Source organism: Pristis pectinata, chromosome 5 (assembly GCF_009764475.1).
Source record: "Pristis pectinata isolate sPriPec2 chromosome 5, sPriPec2.1.pri, whole genome shotgun sequence".
NCBI lineage: Eukaryota > Metazoa > Chordata > Chondrichthyes > Rhinopristiformes > Pristidae > Pristis > Pristis pectinata.
In genome coordinates this window covers 31,354,672-31,376,532 of record NC_067409.1, presented here as the reverse complement: position 1 = coordinate 31,376,532, position 21,861 = coordinate 31,354,672, and the positions used below count along the sequence as shown (strand labels likewise).

Here is a 21,861-nt window from a genome sequence, read left to right as displayed (position 1 = left end):
CCATGCACAAAGCCATGCTGACAACCTCTAATCAGTCCTTGCCTTTTCTTAATGCAATTAAAACCTATCCATCAGAATTCTATCCAATAACTCCCACCACTGATGAAAGCCTTATCGGCCTACTGTTTCCTGGCTTAGCCCTTCTACCCTTCTTAAATAAAGACACAACATTAGCTATCTTCCAGTCTTCTGGTACCTCATCTGTGGCTAGCAAAGATACAAAAATCTCTCTCAAGGGTCCAGCAATCTCCTCTCTTCCCGTAACAGCCTAGGATACATCTGGTCAGGCTCCACAGGCTTTTCCAGTGACATCTGCATTTACAGAATGATACCTGGACTCCAGGAAGTGATTATATAAACTTGAGTTGTCAACTTGAACATAAAAATGTTAACTGGTGTTTCAACTGAAGCTATCAAGTTACTAAGGAAAATCAATGGGATAGATAGTGAGAAAGTACTTCTGCTCTTTGAAGAGCCCAGGACTAGAATGAAATAGACTAATGCCTGTCTTTTCAAGAATGTAATCAAGAAACACTTCTAGCCTTAAAAGGATGGAAGAATTTGAATGTGTTGTCTGCAATGTCTGCAAACACTAATTGATGCTAGATCCATGGTTAATTGAAAATCTGAGGTTGAACATTTTTTGTTAAGCTAACGGAACTAGTTCAGGAAGACAGCAAGTAAGACAGCTCAAGAAAACGCCTTGGTCGGCATGAACGAGTTGGGCCGAAGGGCTTGTTTCCGTGTTGTATTCCTGTGGTATTAAGAAATATAGGGAAGAGTAGATATTTGGTCCCAGCCATGGTGGAATGTCCTGTGGGGCAAACAGCTTACTCCTCTACGCATATTCCTTTGCCATCTGATAGGGAGAAAAGGATGCAACGAAGTTTGTAGTTTAGAGGGCAAACTGTATCCAAGATATTCAGAAGAGAGAAGAAGGTGTAATAAGTGTTAACGTCTCTCCAGTAATTACATCCTTGTTAACAAAATTTCTTTTTGGAACAGGCTGTTCATTCTACTTTGAAACTGTTGGCAGTTCATGACTGTACTGTTGTAGGGTAGACAAATCTGTCCCTACTTTGACCTGGAGAAGGTTTTGTAATTTGTGGCAGAAACTGTAGGAATAATTAGATAAATGCTTGAAGTGGGGGAAGGATAAAGCTATGGGTGGAGAATGGGGAACTGGATTTGTTTTGAATTCCTGGGTATCCAGCTGGTTCAAATATGTAGGCTTGAATTGTTTCCTCCCTTCCTATGAATCTTAATCAGTCAATGATTCTTCTATATTTATGAAATTTTACAGCATAAAGGATGCATATTCTTGCCCTTTAGAAATGCTATCTATTCCCCTGTTTTCCATTCCTAAGTTTTCAAATGTGTTTAAATCCAAATTAAGTTTAATTTGATGTGAATATAAAATGGAATGATTTCTATAGTTTGGGTCGTTTGAGTACAAATAGCTTCAGTTATTTTCCCCCCACTGAATATTTCTGCAGAGAAAAATTGGTTGCCTTAGCTCCAGTATCTGCAAAAGGTAGAAATGACCTGGTATGTATTGATATTGGTTTATTATTGTCACTTGTACAGAGGTACAGTGAAAAGCTTATCTTACAAACCGATCGTACAGGTCAATTCATTACACAGTGCAGTTACATTGGGTTAGTACAGAGTGCATTGATGTAGTACAGGTAAGAACAATAACAGTACAGAGTAAAGTGTCACAGCTACAGTGAAAGTGCAGTGCAATAAGGTGCAAGGTCACAAGTGACGTGAGGTCATAGTCCATCTCATTGTATAAGGGAGCCATTCAATAGTCTTATCACAGTGGAGTAGAAGCTGTCCCACTCTCTGCACAAGAATGTATTCTGGTCAACCTACCACGAAAACCAAGATCTGAGGATTTCTCCACAGTGTGTGGTGCAGAGGAAGCGGCTCACAGCTCCAGCAACCCTGGTTCGACCTTGACTTTGGGTGCAATCCGCGGTGTAAAGTATGCACATTTTCCCCATGGCCATGTGAGTTTTGTTGTGTGCTCCGATTCTCCCAGTGGCAACATCCTCTAGCCAGGTACCTTCTCCAGCATGGTGACCTCCACAGATGATCTGAGGTGTGTGAGAGCAAGATGGGAAACAATGGGTTTGAAGAAACCTTACTGAGCCACATGGAGTCCAAACCAAAAAGAGCTGTTTCATGATGCACAGAAAATGAAGGTTGAAGAATACAAATGTAGTTAAGGAAAAGAGATATGAGAAACAGAAGTTTCAACAAAGTTACTTGTATCTCGATCTCTTTTTCTGAGAGAATAATGTTCTACGCTTATGAAATCATTTTAAGCATCTGAGAAGTTATTCTGAATAATTAATACTTAGCATACCTTAAATAAATACACCTGAATGCACCGTCCCTAGTTTTGTTTTAAGCCGTTTTATGATGTAAATCCAATCTTTATGTATAAGTAAGCTCATTTCATTAGTGAGTACTATAGCAGCATCACCTGTGGATAAGCAGCATATCACTGCATCAAATTGGGGATTTCCAAGTATAATTATGCAAGTGTAGTTATGCATTCAGACTAACCCTGTAATTATGGTGAATGCTGATAACGTGAACATTATTATTACAGCAAAATTCAGGCCAACGGAATGGCTTCCAACAACCAAAGCCAACATTTCACGAGCATGTTTATTACTAACAGGTGTATGACCAGCAGTTCTTGGTTTCTGCATTTTGTTTCACAAGGTATTTGACTAACTCTAACCTTTTCCCATTTTCTTTGCTTCACCTCAGAAACTCTAGACTTTGACAGGATTTCTCCCCCACCCACTGGATATCTGATCCTTGTTAAGCCGCTGAGTAAACAAACTTCAAAAGCCAAAAGGCACAAATAGCAGCTGCGGATTAATTAACTAACTAACTCCCAGCCAATTAATTAATTAATTAGCAGGGTGTGAAATCTGAAGAGAAGCAATTTTCAGTTTTTTTGCCTGAGAAACATATTTTAGCATGTTGGGAGCAGGCTTTTGTGTCTCTGCTAATTGATCAAAACAAAAGCAGTTATGTGCATCTGTGAAATTCTAACCCAAATTTTGTGTATTGTGTGAAAAGAGCTGGAGTTCCTCGAAGATTTGAACTGTGGGAGGACTTATTTCTAGGTCTAATCCAGGTCAAAGAACTAACTGCTGGAGGAACTCAGCGAGTCAAGCAGCATCTGTGAGGCAAAGGGGTGGTTAATGTTGAGACCCTGCATCAGGACTGAGATTATAGATGGAAGGTGGCCGTTATAAAGAGGAGAAAGGGAAAGGTAAGACAGAGGCAGGTAGGTGATAGGTAGAAACTGTTGAGCTGGGAGATGATGGGCAGGTGGAGCTGGGAGGCAGAGAATGGGTGATAGGCAGAAATAATATAGGAGAAGAAAATTGGACAGCTGGAGCCAGTTGGGGATAGGGGAGGGGGAAAGTAGAGACAGAGGCTGGAAGGTGATATGTGGAACCAGATAAGGGAGAGATGATGGACAGATGGAACAAGATGGGGAGGGGATAGGAAAAGTAGGCTAAGGGAGAAGAAACCTAGGCAGGCAGGTGTGTGAGTGATGGGCAGATGGAACCAGGTGGGGGTAAGGTAACAAACCGAGGTAATGGGGTGGGGGGAGGATGGGTGGGGGAATAGAGAAGGTAAACAAAGGGATAGAGAATCTAGGTGGACCCAGTAGGACAGGGAAAGGGACATCAGGTGTGGGTTACTTAAAGTTGGAAAAGTCAGTGTTCGTACCATTGGGTTGCAGACTACCCAAGCAGAATATGAGGTGCTGTTCTTCGACCATCCCTTTGTGTCCATAGTTGCTGCTCAAGTTCTTCCAGCAGTTTGATTTTTTTGCTCCAGGTTGGTATTGGTTTATTATTGTCACTTGTACCAAGGTACAGTGAAAAACATCTTGCATACCGATCGTACAGGTCAATTCATTACACAGTGCAGTTACATTGAGTTAGTACAGAGTGCATTGATGTAGTACAGGTAAAAACAATAACAGTACAGAGTAAAGTGTCACAGCTACAGATAAAGTGCAGTGCAATAAGGTGAAAGGTCACAACAAGGTAGATCATGAAGTCATAGTCCATCTCATCGTATAAGGGAACTGTTCAATAGTCTTATCACAGTGGGGTAGAAGCTGTCCTTAAGTCTGGTGGTACGTGCCCTCAGGCTCCTGTATCTTCTACCCGATGGAAGAGGAGAGCAGAGAGAATGTCCTAGGTGGGTGGGGTCTTTGATTATGCTGGCTGCTTCGCCAAGACAACAAGAGGTAAAGATAGAGTCCAAGGAGGGGAGGCTGGTGTTTGTGATGTGCTGGGCTGTGTCCACAACTCTCTGCAGTTTCTTGCGGTCCTGGGCAGAGCAGTTGCCATACCAAGCCGTGATACATCCCGATAGGATGCTTTCTATGGTGCCTTGGTAAAAGCTGGTGAGAGTCAAAGGGGACAAACCAAATTTCTTTAGCCTCCTGAGGAAGTAGAGGCACTGGTGAGCTTTCTTGGCCATGGCATCTATGTGATTTGACCAGGACAGGCTGTTGGTGATGTTAACTCCCAGGAACTTGAACCTTTCAACCCTCTCCATCTCAGCACCATTGAGGTAGACAGGTGCATGTACACCGCCCCCTTTCCTGAAGTCAATGAGCAGCTCTTTTGTTTTGTTGACATTGAGGGAAAGGTTGTTGTCATGACACCATTCCACTAAACTTCCTATCTCCTTCCTGTACTCCGCTTCATTGCTGGTTGAGATACGGCCTACAACGGTGGTATCATCTGCAAACTTGTAGGTGGAGTTAGAGCAGAATCTGGCCACACTGTCATGAGTATATAAGGAGTAGAGTCGAGGGCTGAGGATGCAGCCTTGTGGGGCACCAGTGTTGAGAATAATCGTGCCGGAGGTATTGCTGCCTATCCTCACTGATTGTGGTCTGTTTGTTAGAAAGTCAAGGATCCAGTTATAGAGGGAGGTGTTGAGTCCCAGGTCTCGGAGTTTGGTGACAAGCTTGCTTGGGATTATCGTATTGAAGGCAGAGCTGTAGTCGATAAACAAAAGTCTAACGTAGGTGTCTTTACTGTCCAGATGCTCCAGAGCTGATTGTAGGGCCAGGGAGATTCCAGCATCTGCAGTCTCTTGTGTCTCTAGTCCACCTCACTGTGCTGGCTTGGAATTGTCTACCATCCAGACTTTGCTACTGGGGTTGAGAGCAAAGAAGCCCAGCAAGAGACCCTCTGCAAGCGTCTCAGATAAGGGGGTGGGGGGCTGGCGTGGCACAGGTAATGATGGGCCCAGTCCTGACACATTTCACATCCTGCTCCTTTGGTGCGAGGCTTCCATGTGCTAAGCATTCTTCATAGATGAAAAGGACTAAACAGTCTGTGATCTGTTTCCAGGCATTAGGGAACCTTTAAAACTATTATTAACAATCTCAGAAGCTACAGTGAGTAACTAGATTACAGCATTAATGCTGGAGCTGGCTCCCAAACATCAAACTCGTGTAATCTAATTAAACAGGCCAATATAAAACCACCTCTGGTGTAGCCAAGGGTCAGATTTAAAGTGCAGTTTTCCATTTCTCTCTGTGGGGTGGCTAAAATATTTGGCACCCCTCAGTGATGTCTTAATCCAGATCACAGTCTGCAGGGGGAAGCAGAGGCTGTGTTCCAGGCTGTCACTCGATAGAACAGTGTGTTGAAGAATCTACATGCTGTGAAAAATCAGACGGTAAAACAATTGCATATCTGATGGACATTCCTGCTTCGTTTAAACCACAAGGGTCAGGTGGTGCAGCTTTGAAGAGAGTACAACTCAACCATGCAAGCCTAGGTCCCATGGCAGAAAGGATCTCATCAAAGGCAAGGATAATTAAAGCCTGCTTTTAGTGCCAGTTTTAGCAGTCCAAATCCATTAATAGGTCCCAACTTTCACATTTCACAGCACATGTGGCTGAATATTGGCAGCTCTGATCAGATATGTTAGCAAAACCTAGCACGGTCAGGTCCAGTAGATGACTTGAATTGTTTAATTAAGGAGTTGTGTAGAATATGTATAGCTGTATGGTATGTTTGTGCCATTTATTACCTGGAATATATTGACTGTTCCTGACTGTCCTAGTTGAAATGGTGAGCTACTGCACTCCATGTGCTTGATGGTACTCCCAGAATAGGTAGGTAGTTCCAGGATTTAGACCTCAGCAAGACAGAGGAATGCTGCCATTTCCCGGTTAAGAAGGTGTGTAACTTGGAGCGGAATTTGATGGCAGAGGTTTAAATTTCCTTGTTGTATTTTGCCCTTGTCCTATTCAGGTTTAGGAGACGTGGTTGAAGAAGCCTTAGTGTAGTGTATTTTCTAGATGGTAAATGCTGCAGCTGTGGTGTGCTGGTCATAGAGGGAGTAAATATTCAGGATGATGGATTGGCTGTCAGTAATCCAGCTGCTTTCCCTTGAAGATATTGCAGGGTTTCCCACATGTTTTTTTGAGTATTCAGTCTGCCGGACTTTCACCAAATCAAGCCAGTGTGGCAACGGTGAGCTGATTTTCCTTTCTATATGCCAGGAAATTTCAATCATGGTAGAAAGGTTTTGGCATGCCAGCAGATGAGTCACTCTTCACAAGATATTTAACCTCAGGGGTGTTCTAATCCCCTCAGCTTTTTTAAGGGGCTGACCCAGTTAATTTTCTTGCCATGAGTGGTCCTCAGAATGTCAACGGTTGGGGAGCTGGTAATGGCAATCAAGTCAAACGTCAAGGGAAGTTGGAACTAGTAGGTTTCTATTAGCTGAGTGGTGTGATTAGCTCAAGCCTAAATGTTATCCAAGACTAATTAGCCCAAGCCTAAATGTTCTTCAAGCCCTGCTACATGTGGATATCGGTTCACTGGGTTGAATCTTCCAGTGATTTGTGAGCTTGTCCAAGCTTGCTGGTAACCTGGCCTTGGAGTGGGGAAGGGATGGCTTCCATTGGAATGCCAACTCCCAGCTGATCAGAGAGGTCCAGTACATCTTGGGGACTCCCCAGCACTCATAGAACATAGAACAATGACAGCACAATTCAGGCCCTTCGGCCCACAAAGCTGTGCCGAACATGTCCCTACCCTAGAAATTACTAGGCTTACTCATAACCCTCTATTTTACTCAGCTCCATATACCTATCTAACAGTCTCTTGAAAGACCCTATCGTATCAGCCTCCGCCACCGTTTCTGGCAGCCCATTCCACGCACTCACCACTCTCTGAGTTAAGAAACTTACCCCTGACATCTCCTCTATATCTACTCCCCAGCACCTTAAACCTATGTCCTCTTGTGGCCACCAATTCAGCCCTGGGGAAAAGCCTCTGACTATCTACCCTATCAATACCTCTCATCATCTTATACACCTCAATCAGGTCCCCCCTCATCCTCCGTCTCTCCAAGGAGAAAAGGCTGAGTTCCCTCAACCTGCTTTCATAAGGCATGCTCCACATTCCAGGCAGCATCCTTGTAAATCTCCTCTGCACCCTCTCTATGGCTTCCACATCTTTCCTGTAGTGAGGTGACCAGAACTGAGCACAATACTCCAAGTGGGGTCTGACCAGGGACCTATATAGCTGCAACAATACCTCACGGCTCCTAAATTCAATTGCCCGATTGATGAAGGACAATACACCATATGCCGCCTTAACCAGAGAGTCAACCTGTGCAACCGCTTTAAGTGTCCTATGGACTCGGACCCCAAGATCCTTCTGATCCTCCACACTGCCAAGAGTCCTACCATTAAGACTATATTCTGCCATCATATTTGACCTACCAAAATGAACCACTTCACACTTATCTGGGTTGAACTGCATCTGCCACTTCTCAGCCCAACTCTGTATCCTATCTATATCCCTCTGTACCCTCTGACAGCTCTCCAAACTATCCACACCACTCCCAACCTTTGTGTCATCCACAAACTTAGTAACCCACTCCTCCACTTCCTCATCCAGGTCATTTATAAAAATCACAAAGAGTAAGGGTCCCAGTACTGATCCCTGAGGTACACCACTGGTCACCGACCTCCACTCAGAATACGACCCTTCAACAACCACTCTTTGCCTTCTGTGGGCCAGCCAGTTCTGAATCCACACTGCAATGTTCCCTTGGATCCCATGTCTCCTCACCTTATCCATAAGCCTCGCATGGGGTACCTTATCAAACGCCTTGCTGAAATCCATATACACTACATCTACTACTCTCCCTTCATTGATGTGTTTAGTCACATCCTCAAAAAATTCAATCAGACTCGTAAGGCAGGATCTGCCCTTAACAAAGCCATGCTGACTATTCCTAATCATATTATACCTCTCCAAATGTTCATAAATCCTGCCTCTCAGGATCTTCTCCATCAGCTTACCAACCACTGAGGTAAGACCCACCGGTCTATAATTTCCTGGGCTATCCCTACTCCCCTTCTTGAATAAGGGAACAACATCCGCAACCCTCCAATCTTCTGGAACCTCTCCCGTCTCCATGGACGACACAAAGATCATCATCAGAGGTTCCGCAATCTCCTCCCTCGCCTCCCACAGCAACCTGGGGTACATCTGATCCGGTCCCGGTGACTTATCTAACTTGATGCTTTCCAAAAGTTTCAGCACCACCTCTTTTCTAATATCTACATGCTCAAGCTTTTCAGGCCACTGCAAGTCCCCACCACAATCCCCCAGATCTTTTCTGTGGTGAATACTGACGTAAAGTATTCATTAAGTACCTTTGCTATTTCTTCCGGATCCATACACACTTTCCCACTGCTGCACTTGATAGGCCCTATCCTTTCGCATTTCATCCTCTTACTCTTCACATACTTATAGAATGCCTTGGGGTTTTCCTTAATCCCGCCTGCCAAGGCCTTCTCACGTCCCCTTCTGGCTCTCCTAATCTCTTTCTTAAATTCCTTCCTTTTAGCCTTGTACTCCTCCAGATCTCTAACACTACCTAGCTCTCTGTACCTTTTGTATGCTTTTCTTTTCCTTTTGACTAGATTTATTATAGCCTTCGTACACCACGGTTCCTGTATCCTATCATGACTCCCCTGTCTCATCGGAACGTGGCTGTGCAGAGCTCCACACAAATATCTCCTGAATATTTGCCACATATCTTCCGTACGTTTCCCAGAGAACATCTGTTCCCAATTTAATCTTCCAATTTCCTGCCTGAGAGCCTCATAATTCCCTTTACTCCAAGTAAACACCCTTCTAGCCTGTCTGTTCCTATCCCTCTCTAGTGCTAACATAAAGGAGATAGAATTATGATCACTATCACCAAAATGTTCACCCACTGAGAGATCTGACACCTGACCAGGTTCATTACCCAATATCAAATCAAGCACAGCCTCTCCTCTTGTAGGCCTATCTACATACTGTGTCAAGAACCCTTCCTGAACTCCACCCCATCTAATTCCCTCACTGCCTGGAGATGCCAATCGATGTTTGGGAAATTAAAATCCCCCATCACAACAACTCTGTTATTCTCACACCTTTCTAGGATCTGCTTCCCTATCTGCTCCTCAATAACCCTGTCACTATTGGGCGGCCTATAAAAAACACCCAGCACTGTTATCGACCCCTTCCTGTTCCTTCACTTACTCAGATGCTTGGTTACTGTTGAAAACTAAAAATACCGTTTAAAAAAAATCTGAAATATAAAAAAAAACACAAAGACATATGCACATAATTGAAAACAGTTGAATACATTTATGCCAACAGAATTGGGTCATACATGAGGGCAATTAACTTTTAATGTTCTTTACACAGTCCTTTCATCACTTTGATCTCTTCCTATTGACCTGCTGGAATTGCACTAGATGAAGCTCATGGGGACAGTTCCTCACCTATCAGCTGGGAAATCTGACTAAGTCTCTGCTCTCTGTTGGTGCAGTGCAGTGTTCCAGGGTCGACGCTTGGCTGAGCAGAAGGCTGGACTTTAGCTTGGAAATCCCCAGCTTCCACCCATGGGACTTTCCAGATTTTAAGCAGGAAACCAACGTTTTCATTGGAAGGGTTATGAATAGAAATGATCCTTGTAACCATCAGAGAACATTCCCATTTCTGACTAAATCACAGATGGAATGTCATTGATAAAACAAGGGAAGATGGCTGGGTTCAAGACACTGCCTGGAGAACTCTGGCACCCATACTAAGATAATTGACCTCCAACTATTACTGATTCCAGCTCGTGGAGAGATTTTGAACAATTTTATTGGTGTTCCTTGATGGCATGCATGGTTGAATGCTGCCTTCGTGTAACCTCATCTTACCTCTGAAACTTAGCTTCATGTCCATCCAATTGAACTAGACTTTATTCCCTTTCATTTCTTCCACATACCCTCTCCATCAGGAGGCCAACCTATTTTGCCTCTGAAACGTCACCCATCTCTGCCACTGCCTCAGCTCATTTTCTGTCAAAACTCACACTTCTTACCCCTACATAAGGCTATTGTAGTTCTCAGGTGGACATCTTTGAACCCTCGATAAATTTGAGCTAATCCTATATTCTGCTGCCTTCTGTCATCCCAGTCCAAGTACATTCATCATCTTCCCTGGCATACATTGGGCCCCTGTCCCTCAACACCTTCAGGGATGTGGGAATACGTCAAAGGCCGTGTCTTCAGCAGTCTAGCCTCTGTGCTCTGGAATTAGCTCCTTTGGGACCTTTGCTGTTCTGCCTTGATCTTCCCCAAATAGCCAAATCTTCAACTTTTTTTTGTTGCACTTCTCATTATCCCCTGTCTGGACTTGTGCCAACTTTTAATTTAGTTGTACTTCTGTATGTGCCTTGAGAACAATATAATTGTGGCAGAGGCGGCAGTAGCTAGTGTAGTTGTAGCAGTTGTTCTGCCTGAGTTGTGAATAGCCTGTGAATTGCACTTGATCCTTCATAATCTTTGTAGTTCAATATCATATTGGGATGCCCATTTTCTTACCATGTTAAAAGTGAAAATAATGCATACATTTAAACATGAAAGTTAGTCTTTACCTAACTTGGACCATGTCACAATGTTGCATTTAAGATAAGATATCTTTATTAGTCACATGTACATCAAAACACACAGTGAAAAGCATCTTTTGCGTAGAGTGTTCTGGGGGCAGCCCGCAAGTGTTGCCACACTTCCAGTGCCAACATAGCATGCCCATAACTTCCTAACCCGTATGTCTTTGGAATGTGGGAGGAAACCGGAGTACCCAGAGGAAACCCATGCAGTCACGGGGAGAACGTACAAACTCCTTACAGACAGTGGCCAGAATTGGACCGAGGCCGCTGGCTCTGTAGTAGCGTTACGCTAACTGCTACACTACCGTGTATCCTGAAAGCCAAATATCATCAAGCCAAATTTTTGGTTCCTTTTGATATTGCGGAAACAAACATAATCCACAGAGTGTTTATATTTTTGAGTTAGAACCATAAATTTGCATCCTTAAACTAAGATTAAAAATGTGCATCCTCATAAGTGACTGCTTCAGCCCTTGAAGCTTCAGAGTTTTCTTTTCCTTTCATCTATGTTGGGAAGCTCTTTTGAGAAATATTCTTTAAATTGCATTAAAATTGATAGTCAATTCAAACTATTACACCTTAAGCACATGAAAATACTGCACAAGTTTTGAAGGAATTATGTAATTTGTGGTTTTCAAAGTGCTGAGCATTTTTCTCTAAATTTGACTCCAATATCTTTTTCTTGCAGCATTTGTGTGGGCTTGTTTGCTTCTTTAGAAAGATTTTCACCTCTTTTTCCCTTTTGTGCTTCTCGGCAAATCTTTTGCAAATTCTGATTGTGCATTTTAACCAGGAATAAAGACTTAAGGAATGACAAAGCTTGGTGTGTGTGTGTGTGTGTGTGTGTGTGTGTGTGTGTGTGTGTGTGTATTTGGGGGGGGAGGGGAAACAAAGAGAATGCATCATATCCAGTTTCTAATGCAACCAATAACCTTCAAAAGGAGAATAAATCCTTCCTTTGCTGATACATTAATTCCTGGTCTGCACAAAGGCATCTGGGCATGGTTTCTCAACACAGCCTGGCACCCTGAGGAGAACCATAAGAATGCAATGAAACACAGAAGATAAGGCAGCAACAAAGTTGAAGGGAAAACTGCTTCCATCACTTCTGCTCAATGTCTGTATTTTTCTATTATTAGTACATTGGGATAAATCATCCTGAAAATGAACTGAGGAGTTGTCAGAGTTAGTATGACAGGATGCAGTACTCTTTACTTCAGTGGACATAATTTGGGTTCCTAGACTCCTAGATCTACAGATTAAATTACCTGGTCCTCCTTTGAAAAGGAATGATAGGAAGTAGGTGCACACCTTTTCCTCCCCCCCACCCTCCCCTCCACCCAGCACCCCCACTCCCCTTTAACTCCATTCCCATGGTCCCAGTTTCAGTTCTTCCAATATTTGTCTCTGCCCCAACCAGGTAGAATTGCCTTTCTAAGTCCATCCATCTTTCAACATTTCTCTTACCTTCAAAAGCTTTCACAAAGTCTGCCTTTTCAACGCATTCATCTCCCCTTTTATTCAGCTTCTGCTCAGTGCTGCTTCATGTATTTTTGTGATGAATGTCTCACTTTGTGGTGATGCATGCTGTCGGTGGTTGTTCTAGGCCTTGCCAACATAAAAATCAAACATTGCTAAGATGACCTTGGTAGGTTTAGTGTTCCTTATTGAGCATGTGCAGAGGCAGTTCTTTCAGCAATACAGGTTCATCGACAATGATATAGCTTGCCTTATAATTTAATCAAACACTTACTAAATAGCTTGGTTGGTCTTCTAGATGATCTGAATGCATACTGGTTGCTTGTCTACTTTAAATTCCAACAATAAAACTTGTATTTATATAGCACCATATTAGCACATGTTAAAGCAGATAACCATAGACTTGTTTCAGAAGCTGAAGTTTATATGATGTCCTTGGTATGGCGGTGGAGAGATTTAGTGAGGTCCTTCTCCTGTGCCATATGAGGGAATTCCAGGTTTGGGCATCTTGAAACATGATTGCCAATTCTGGAATAGTGAAAATAGGCTAAGTACTAGTGGCCAGTATTGAAGGATCATTGGAATATTGGAGGACTGTAAGACTGGAAAAGGGTTTCAAGTGGACTGAGGAAGCAGTGTGAAATCAGAAGGATTTGAAAACAAGGATGTGAAGTTTAAACATTGAGCATTGCTAGACTGAGAGCCAGTGCAGATTAAGGGTGACTGGTGAACAGGGCCTGGTGTGACTTAAGGAATTCATATTTATGGAGGATGGAAAATTAAATGTGACCTTACGAACATCCATATGATCCAATCTAGGAACAACAGAAGTACGAAATGAGGACATTAGCAGCAGATAAGATGAGGCAGAGTAGAGTCAAATGACAACGGAGGTGCAAGTTGGAATCTTGGCAATTGTGTGAACATATATCAGAAGCTCATTGTGAGGTCAAACACTGGACCAAGATGGTTTGCTGGAGAAAAACTCTGATCCCTGGGGAAGACTATTCATCCAGTCTGAAAAGCCAGGACCCTATGTTGTCTGTTACTCAGTCAACTTCAAATCCACGCGTTCATTGTTTGTTTTATGCCATAAATAAAAAGAAAATTTGCCGAGAACATTCAGCAGGTCAGACAGTATCTGTGGAAAAAGAAACAGAGTTTAAAATTTCACCTTGAAGACCTTTCATCAGATCTGGGAAAGGGAGAAAACAACGTGGATTTAGGTTGCAGGGAGTTGGGTGGGGAAGGGGTGGATAGGACAAAGGGAATACCTCTGAGGCAAGGCTGAGATTACCATGGGCATAAATTGTAAATGAGGTCATGCAGTTAATGGGATGAGGGGAAAAAATGAACAAAGGAACATAAAAGTTGTGAAATAAGGGCAGTTAGAGGGTGAGAACACAAAGGAATTTAAAAGTTGAAAAATCCCTAGCTAGTCAGGCTATATTAATGGAGGGAGAGAAACTGTAGCAGTATTGTAGGACTGGTCAGTTCTGATACAGATAAATCAAGTTACCTGAAGTTGTAGAATTCAATATTGAGTCCTGAAGGCTGCATTGTGCCCTAAATGAAAATGAGGTGCTGTTTCTCAAGCTTGAGTTGGGCCTCATTGTAACAGTGCAAGAGGCCACAGACTGATAGGTCAGAAGTGGGAGTGGGATAGAGAGTTAGAGTGGGAGGCAACAGGAGGTTCAGTGTCACCCCCCTGTTGATTGAACATGAGTGCTTCACAAAGCAGTTGTCCAATCTGTGTTTGCTTTCTCCAGTGTTGAGGAGACCATGTTGTGAACACTGAATACAGTGCACTAGATTGGAAGAAATGCAAGCGCAAGTTCACCTGGAAGGATTATCTGGATCCTTGGGGAGTGGGAAGATAAATGGGCAAGTGTTGTAGCTCCTTCGGTTGCATGGGAAAGTGCCAAAAGAAGGTGAATGATTGGTGGGGACGGAAGAGTGGACTAGAGAGTCATGAATGGAACAGTCCCTTCAAAATGCTGAAAGGGGAGAGGAAACAATATGTCCAATGTGGAATCTCATTGAAGGTGACAGACGTTGCAAAGGATGATCAATTGAAAGAGGAGGCTGGTGGGTTAGATAGGAACAGGAGAACTCTGTTCTTGCTCTATCCAGAACAAAAGGGGATGAGAGCAGAGGTGAGGGAGATTAATGAATTGTGGTCAAAAGCTCTGTCCACTTTGGTAGAGGGGAAACTGGAAAATTTCACACAGGTGCAGAAACAATGGAGGGAGGAATCGAGAAAAGGTGAGCAGAAATAGAATTGAGACAGCTGTGGGAGCCTGCAGACTAGTAATGATGTCTGTGGCTAACCTGTCCCCTGAGACGAAGACTGAGAGATCCAGAAAAGGAAGAGAAAAATCAGAGAGAGACCATATGAAGGTGAGAGCCAAAGTAATGAAATTTTTGAGTTCTGTATGAGTGCAAGAAGCAGCCCCAACATATTTCTCAATATGTGGGGAAGAAGTGTTGAGGGAGGAATTCCTGGAAGTGTATCACATATCCCACATAAAGACAGGCTGGCCTGGACCTTCCAACAGCTGGATTTTGAATGGAATTGAAGGGAAGTTCTTTCCATGCCATCTTCTTCAACTTTGCAGATAAGCCAGTGAGTGGAACTTACTGAAAGCCTTCTGGAAGAGCATGCATACCACATTGCCTGCATTACCGTGATCATGCTATTCATTGCCTCTTCCAAAAATTCTATCAAATTGGTTAAACACAATTTGCTCTTAACAAATCCATTTTGACTTGCCTTAACTTGCCAGGTGACTGTTAAATCTGTCCTGGATCAATGTTCCAGTAGAGAGTAAACTGACTGGACTGTAGTTGATAGGATTATGCTTACTCCCCTTTGAAAATTTGTCGCTCACTAGCCCTTTGGCGCCAACCCTGCATCCAACCTCCCCTAAGATATGCCCCATCTGATCCTGGACGTTTCCTGGGTTGCATGTCTTAACTGAAGCTCTGGGGTGTGTCTCCCTCTTCCAGTCTATACTTAAACCGTATTTTGGGAGGTCTTTAGTTTGAACTTGCGTTCATTCTTTGCAGAGAAAGTAAAGATCTGCTAACCTGTGATATTCCACCTAAGATATGATGTCTGCTGTGAAGATTTTGAAAGGAGCTGTGTGGGATCGCTGTGTTTCCTATAATCAAGAAATGGAACTACAGCTCTGTAGCAGATATAGGCTCAGACAGGTTAATAACATAAAGCAAAGTATTGTCGATGCTGAAGATCACAATATCAAATGATGAAAGTGCTCAACAGGCCAGGCAGCATTCGTGGGGAGTGTAGCAACCTATTTCAGTCAGTAATTATCTGCATATCATTGATGAAAGTGAACTGTAGTTGGTGCAGGTGCTTGTGTGTGTGGCTGTGCTAAAAGAGGGAAAACAAAGCAAAAGGCCTTACAATAGGCACCATGACTACTGCTGCCGGGGTTATTGGAGCGTGATCAGGCTAGCACCGTCATTAAAAAATGCAACTGCAACTCCCAGAGCATTCGTTAATTCAGAGACTTGCATGGAGTTTCTGTTAAAGTTAAGAAATTCTGGCAAGTTTTAACCAAAGTCCCATTTTGAACTATCACATGGTCCATTTACCATCCCAGAGGAATAGATTGCTGCATTCAATCTTTGTAAATGTAAGGTAAGAAAATAAATATATATATTTTCTGAGGAAAGAATGTAATCACTGCAATTTTGTAGACCAATGTTAGAAACTTAACACAGTATTAATGTTATGTAAATATGATTATTTATTCATGATTTTTATCCTTGCACATTTCAGCCTCTCTTTTGCCAAAAATATCTTGAATTTGACTGAACAGCATTCTTAATATCTTATCATGCAGATTATACAAATTCCTAATATGGAAAGGAGCATAGAGAAACTTGATCTCCATTCAAATGTCATACATTGGACGTTGCTTAAAATATCTGTCTTCTTGCCTATCTGCAAGCATTTTCCCGGGACAAAGCTCAGTGTGTCACACTGCCAATAAATGACATTATGCATTCAGTGAATCCCTCCATTATAATAGATAATGCATTCATAAAGTAAGTCATGGATCTGAATTTTGCAATTGTCATAAATGATTGTGTGCAATTAACTTTGGAGTTTTTTTTTGTTCTGGTAAGTATATAGATTTACCAGTTTTGAAGCTTCTATTTTCTGGCAACCATCTTTGGTATTGGTAAAATCAGAAACATTCAGAATGAGTTGAACTTGTAAATTAGGAGGCAGATTGGTGGAAGTAATCCTTCCATGCAGTCTTCAATTCCAGATTCAAGAGTTAATTCCTGGCAGAGTTTTAGGCCAACTTCAATTTAGACTAATAATGCTGGAGCACTCAAAGTCTGATGTGTTAGAGAATTAGTTCATGCAGCATGAGTTGCTGAGCAACAGGATGATAATGGGTTGAAGAAAATATGGAATAGCCTTATGCAAATCTTGTAATATTTTATAACTTAAAATGTGAGAATCTAAAACTCTTCTAGCTATTGCCTGAATGGATGGTTATTAAGACCTGAAAAATGAATTTAAAAATGTGTAAATTTTGACTGTTCTTGTAAAAGACAGCATTATATTGCTGCTGGTTTTTTTTTCGCAACTTTCAATCATTGGTCAAAAAACAAACAGCTGGAGGGACTCAGTGAGTCAAGCAACATCCGCGGAGGCAGAGTGATACTTGAAGTTATTGGGTCGGGACCTTGCATCACGACAGGTCACTGTCAATGTTAATTTAGAAAAAAACTCATAAAATTTGTAATACAGAACATTTATGTATCATGTTGTCAGCACAAGCCAAATCATTCCATTTACATTATGTCAGTATGACATCAGTTTTCCTGTACATGCATTTCAAAGGTTTTTTTTTGAACATGGATTCCAGCCCTTGGTGTACGATGGTGGCTGAGTCTTAGACTGTTACTTTCTCCTTTAGAGACCTTGCAGCTGCTACACCAAATTACTGTATATCCTGAAGCACCTAGTCCTGGACAGTGAAATGCACCAGTGAGGAACTTTTGGTCATGGACAGCTCTTTACACTGAAAGGTCACGAAGATTTTGGCAGAAAAGATGGCATCTTTCATGGAATTGATTGGACACTCCACTGTCCTTAAAGGGAAATGAAACAGCTTTACAAGCACTTGAAGCCAGAGGTCCAGCAGAAAACCCATAACCTAAAGTACAGGGAGATACACAAGAGAATTCAGGTGCTGGAATCTGGAGCAATAAACAAACTGCTGGAGGAACTCAGCAGGTCAGGCAGCATTTGTGGAGGCAAAGGGATAGTCGATGTTCTGGGTTGAATCCCTGCACCAGGACTGCGAGTGTAGAGGAGATATAGCCAGTATAAAGAGGTGCAGGGAGTGATAGGTGGAACCAGGTGAGGTGGGAAATGATGGGCAGATAGAGCCAGGTTGGGAGAGGGGAGGATGGAGGTGGAGACAGGTTGGAAAGTGATAAGTGGACATAGCAAAGGGTTGCAAATTCTGGAATCTGATAAGTACAGAAGGTGATAATTGGAACCAGATAAGGCTGGGATGATGGGCAGATGGAACCAATGGGGAGGATACAGGAGACCCAGTGGGTAAAGTGTGTGGAGTCTGTGGGTAATGAGCAGACGGAACCAGGCGGGGTGGTGGAAAGAAACTTGGTAACACAGGGCTGGGGAGGAGGGGAGTTGGAAAGAAGAGGGGAGGGTGATGAAAGAACCTGGGTGGTTCAGAAGTAGCAGGAAAGGATTACAGGGGGTGTGGGTTACCTGAAATTTGCAAAATTTCATACCATCGGGTTACCTACCCCCCCTCCCCCATTACTCAGTTTCTTACTATCTTCCTTCTACTTAAAATGTCGACAATCCCTCTGCCTCCATAGATGGTACCTGATCCACTGAGTTCCTCCAGCAGTTTCTTTTGAACAGATAGTGGATGAAGGGGGTAGCGAGTCCCAGCAACTCCCTGATGGCCATGACATGTGGGTTCTTCAGTACTGTCAAGGCCATCTACAGCCCAAGCATCAACTGGGAGCCAGGAATAGGGATGAGCCTATCAGGGACAGAGAGGCCATTAATACCTACTGGAAAGAACAGTTCAAAGACCACTGCAACCATGACTCTATCCTCAACATGAGCACCCTTGACTCCATTGTCGAATAACTACTTGGCCCAGCCTGGCCACCACTCCTGACCACAAAAGAAATTGAAAAGATCGGATGCCAACTAAAAAAATAATAAAGGTCTTGGGAGCAGACAGTATCCCTGCTGACGTTCTGATTGCCAGTGAAGAGCTTCAGTCGCAACTTCACAATTTCTTTGCCACTTCAGGGAAGATGACCTCGGAGATACTGTAATTGTGACCATCTCTAAGAAGTCTGTGGTAACTACGGACAGATTTCCCTGCCGTGTGCTACAAGGGTTGTCATTGTCAGAGGACTCCCCAACTACCGCCTCCTAGTGGCAGAGGAGTTGTCTAAGGAGGGGAATTGTCCAATACCATTTATGATTATGTTGGTGTGTCCCTGAACAGTTGTAAGCAGAGATTCCTTTGTTACCAAACCATTCAGGATGAACCTTGACAAAGACCACCACATCTCTTTCTCAACCTTTATCACATTCCAGAAACAGATGATGGATCTTGTTCCCTCCACAGCCACCCCAAGGGCTATGTGTGGTGGCACTGAGAGTCTGTCTGTGCACAATCTGACAGGCAGTGCCTTGGTGCTTGACTGGAAGTTCTGGTGATGAGGTGTTCTGTCTGCCAAATGACCTTTTCCTCCTGTCCACCACCTCCTTTTCCTCCAGAGCCTTCCATATGTCGATACTGTGCAGGCTACTCCCTTGTTGAGCTGTGGCCAAAGATGCCATTTTGCACAAACATTTCTATGAATGACAGGTGACGTAGTGTTTAAAATAAATATGTGCACTTAAAAAGAGAGAGGCCATCCAGGTTGTTTTTAATAGTAAGTACAAAAGACATTATTAAGGAAATCCAAAGTAAAACCAAAATCACTAAAAATACTCAGCAGGTTAGCCAACATCTGTGGAGAGAGATTAAGTTAATGCATCCAGTCTTTTGCGTGCGTTGCTGGAGTAGGAATCGGCTGCTTTGAGCAAGTGAGGAAAGAAGGGAGGAGAATAACAAGAAAGGTCTGTGATAAAGTGAGATTATGTGACAATGGGATGAGGGTAAAAAGCAGAAGGAGATGGTAGCAGGGAATAACAGAGCTATGTATGGCTAGAGGAGGACAGAATCGATGTTTGCTGTTGAGAAGGTGTGATTGTGGTCTGAAATTGTTGAACTCCATGCTGAATTTGGAAGGTTTTATTTGAAGATAAAGTGCTGTTCGTTGATCTCACATTGAACTTCATGGGAACAGCAGAGGAAAGAAAAATGACAATTTAAAAAGAAATGCAGCTTGGTTTGTCATCTCAAGTGGTGAGGCAGGTCTGACAGGTAACGTTTTGGCATGCACACAGGTATTTTGGAGGAGTGCTGGTAACCATGGATTCTGCTGATGTCACGGTTGAAAGTGCATGTTGTTGCAGCTCACTTCACATGTGGCTGCGAGAAAGGCCTGCAGGCAGGGAGGGAGGGTTATGCAAATAGTTGGTTATCATGTTGCCAAAGTAGCTAATTCACTCGGTGCACAAAGGAGGTGAAATTTCTGCCCATATTAGGATTACCCTGAAGAAGAAGTGGAAGTGTTCTGAAGAGTTTGAAGACGGATGAAATAATTACACCAATCCCAATGTCACAGAGGAGTTACAGGTACAGTGAAGTATTGTAGCATTACTTTGTTTCTCGTTCTAAAGTGCTCTGGCCACTTTTTCAGAGGTGCTTTGGTTTGCATTGTGTTAGCTGAGTTCATAGTCCAGTCAAATTGATAGCTAGCTGCAGCTTTTTTTTTCCGAAGAGCTTCTCAATAGCATGTGAATTTCTGGTTATGAAATAACTTGATGTTGAAGTGACGCAACAGGCAGCAAAAGCAGCTTTTTGCAGTTAAGTGAATGCCAGAAAAGTGAAGCTGCCGCCTTCTTGTGCTTTTTATCTGCCTCCCAGTGTTCGCTACAAGCAAACAACCTCACTTCAAGTGGTGAAGCCCTGTCCTGCACTCGATGTTGCTCTTCCAGGCAGCATAAAGGATTAGTTCAAGGCTTAATGGGAGGAGTTTATTAGGATCTAACAGCAGATGACCAAGGCCCTAGACCAAGAAAATCAGTTTACAGACACCTGTGGAGTACAAACATTGAGTGGAAATTTGATCAGCTGTATGCATACTCCCCGAGCTGAGTGCCTGGATTGAAGCCACATTTTTTTTGACATTTTAGCTTCAATTAGATTTGGTTGAAGTGTAAGTTTGATGAACGGCAGATAGTGATAGTAATAAGTCAGAAGTAACATTTTTGTGGTGTTAAAGTTCACAGAGGCAGCTGTCTCTGAATTTGTTTTGAAGTCTGGCACTGGTAAAAAGATCTAGAGTGGTGCCATCTTTCGTGATTATATGAGTAATACACAGGTTTCCTTGTAATTTATAGGGTTTGATCACAGAACAGGGGTGTTCAGTGACCAACAAGCTCAACAGCTGCAGCTCTGCTTGTATTTCAAACCAGCTAGGTTTCTACTTACACAGATATACTTCATATTGAACAGCTAAATGATTCCCAATGGCCTATAGTCTGTGAGCTGTTGCTAATTTACACATTTTAGTTCAAATAATGAATTTTGTTACAAATCAATGTGAATTCTGTACACAGTTCTTATAATAAAACTTGTTGAAATTCCCCTCAAACTTGCAATTTCAATTGATGATATCAAAATATTAGTGCATAATTTTAGACGATAATCTTCATTTTGCATGAGTTTGAAATGGGAAGGGTGCAATTAACTTTTCTCCCCCATACACACACATTTTATCATTTAATTTATTAAGTCAAAGAGAATAAGAGTCAAAGTATGTTCTTTTGGTTGTTGATGTTCCTATTAGGTTAGGGATGGACTTGTTTCTTTGGTAATTGGAGGTAAAATAAAGTCTTCAGGAGTTATTTGGCAAAGAGGACATCCTGGAGTTTCTGCCCTTTCCTTTCATATGTTTTTGTGCTTAAGTACATGCTAAATGTTATGAAAATAAGTACATTGTTTCTGATGCAATGGGAGATCACTGGCAGATGTGTTGAATTGCCTGGCTTTAAGTTTTCTACTCAGGAGGTATTGACTTCAATAAGTGGTTTTATTTATCTAAATCACAGATTGTTTGCAAGTCTCTGGATTTGAATTAGCTGGTCTAATAGTGCAATGAATTAATAGAACCTGCTGTATCTAAGATCCG

General features: G+C 42.6%; 1 protein-coding gene across 10 annotated transcripts in view; it reads left to right on the top strand.

The window, feature by feature from the left end:
* The window catches only part of si:ch211-285f17.1 (sickle tail protein), a 500,571-nt gene that overhangs the window by 256,924 nt on the left and 221,786 nt on the right, over positions 1 to 21,861 (top strand). Inside the window, exon 1 of one of the 10 annotated variants that reach the window (XM_052017062.1) lies at positions 20,000 to 20,303. The exons of the other annotated variants lie outside the window; for them this stretch is intronic. The gene's annotated coding sequence lies outside the window, so the exon portion shown is untranslated. Of the gene's footprint in view, positions 1 to 19,999; positions 20,304 to 21,861 lie in introns of those variants that run through there. 10 annotated transcript variants of the gene reach the window in all.